Consider the following 2,500-nt stretch of genomic DNA (forward strand, 5'->3'; position numbering starts at 1 on the left):
AAGTGAGCTCAATGTGATGTATTCAATGAAAGATTTTAAAATGCGAGGTATAAGTCATTTAATGAGTTACAAATACAGCAGTGATCTTGTTGAAGCTATGCCAGAACTCTTCAATCTGTGCAAGTTGATTTTGACAATTCCATCTACCACTGCTTCTGTAGAGTGATCCTTTCTGCATTAAGTAGAATCAAAACATACCAAAGAAATGCGACAGGAGAAAGAAGACTGTCTGGGTTAGCACTAATGTCAATTGAAAAAGATTTATTACAACAATTGATGAAAAGAGAAGATTTCTATGAAAATATGATACATATATTTGCCCAGAAAGATCGAAGAATTGAATTAATTTAGAAATTAGGTAAATAACATTTTAACGTAAGGTTCGACCTTCTTACATCAGAATTGTTTCGCAGGAGAAATGGTTCGACTTCTTCGTCACACCTAACCTACATAGGTCTTCCTTCCTGTGCTACTGGATGTAGTCTATTTACGGCCGTAAATAAGTGTCTTGTTTCAATCTCAGAGATGTTGACTTCTGCCACAACAGTTTTGGGGGTGGGGTTTTTTACAATGTTGACTTTTCGCTGTCTTTCATTGTGTGTGTATTCATGTATATGCGTGTATTTTCAATGTGTGTGCGTGAGACGTAGTCTTTTAATATACGGAGTTCAGTAAGTCTCAGAACAGTCTGCTTGAGTATCAATAATTTTCCCGGAATTAACAAGTGGCATGATAAAGCACCTGATTTGTCTTCAAGAGCGTAACTATCTAAAACCATGGCCATATAATGTAACTAAATGTGTTCTCATTATTAAACCATTTCAAATTGATTCAGCTGAACCAATCTCTTCCCTTACGGAAAATGCCGAATTGATGTAAACAAACGCACGTGGACGATTTGGCATTTAGCGTACTAGTACTGTTGTTGTTGTTTTTGTTATTATTATACACTTATTATATATACCTACATGTATATATACATATATACAATATCTACATGCATTCTTACACATTCTTACACATTCTTACACACAAATACATTCTTACACACAAATACACACACACACACACACATACACACACTCACACTCACACACACACTCACACGCACACGTATACACATACACGTAGACACACATACACACACACGCGTTGTTCTATTTACTAACCCTGCTGTCTTTATCAAATCAACAATATCTAAAGATTTATTTCTCTATCAACTCAACAATCTTTCTTTTGAGATTCACACCGACATTTTAGAGATATACTCACCAGTCCCAAAGAATCTGCAAAGGTCACAGACTACGCCCAGATTAAACCATAAAATACACAATGTGTGTGTGTGTGTGTGTGTGTGTGTGTGTGTGTGTGTGTGTGTGTGTGTGTGAGAGAGAGTGGGTGCGTGTACAGCTGCCCTTCGGTTTCTGCAGTTTAAACGACTTATCGTGTGAATCGAAATCGCGTAAAATGAAACAGATAACGTTTTCATGATTAAAAAATGCACATATAAACAAAATTTAAATAACTATTTATTGAATTGGGGATAATGATTTTGATTATTGTGTGTATTCATACACACACACACACACACACACATACACACACTTTTATACATACATACATACATACATGGATACACTCACAGACACGTACACACGCATACACATATGATACAGGGTTCATTTTCTATCAAAAATCCAGATTATTTGTATTGTTCCCATAATGTTACTTATGTATATATGTGAGCTGTCGCGAAAGTAACGTAATAGTAGGCAAGATTTTTTAAATATTAACTGGCACAGGTAGTTCAAACTAAACATGTTGGCAGAGTAACTCTTCATCTACACAAAAGTATTCCTGAACATAGACTCCATCACAAGAGATACATCTACACCATCATTGAGCCCAGCTTTCAAATCTTCCTTTCAAAAAATGTAGGTGCTGACTGTTGTACTAATTTCTTCACAAACATTTTTCACATCGTCTGTGTTATCAAATCGTTATGTCCAAAAACTATCCTTCATTGGACCAAATACGTGGAAGCTGGAGAACGCACATAGATACATACACATATTCCTGTTTTTTCTCTCTCTCTCTCTCTCTCACACACACACACTCACATACGCAGACACGTGTCTAGATCTTCAGATAGTCTCGAAGAGTGATAACAGATATCTGAAGAATTAAAGCAACAGTCTGTGTGTTTATGAAACTCACACACACACACACACACGCGCACATATGTATGCATGAATGTATGAATGTGTGTATGCATCCATATCCTTTTGTAGGTTAGCAGTTGAGTTGATGGTTGCAACTGCCAAGTCTTAGAGCTTCATAAACACGCAGACACGTGCTTTAATTCTTCAGATATCCGTTCTCAATCTTCGAGAATATCTGAAGATCTAGGCACGTGTCTGCGTGTCTATGGAACTCTAAATAATGGCTGTAACTACTAACCTACAGCTTATATGAATACATACACATATACACACATACA

General features: G+C 36.4%; 1 protein-coding gene across 2 annotated transcripts in view; it reads left to right on the forward strand.

Moving 5' to 3' along the window:
* The window catches only part of LOC106876234 (tetratricopeptide repeat protein 38), a 169,436-nt gene that overhangs the window by 508 nt on the left and 166,428 nt on the right, over positions 1-2,500 (forward strand). The gene's annotated exons all lie outside the window — the stretch shown is intronic.

This window comes from Octopus bimaculoides, chromosome 25 (assembly GCF_046866305.1).
Source record: "Octopus bimaculoides isolate indiv1 chromosome 25, ASM4686630v1, whole genome shotgun sequence".
Classification (NCBI taxonomy): domain Eukaryota; kingdom Metazoa; phylum Mollusca; class Cephalopoda; order Octopoda; family Octopodidae; genus Octopus; species Octopus bimaculoides.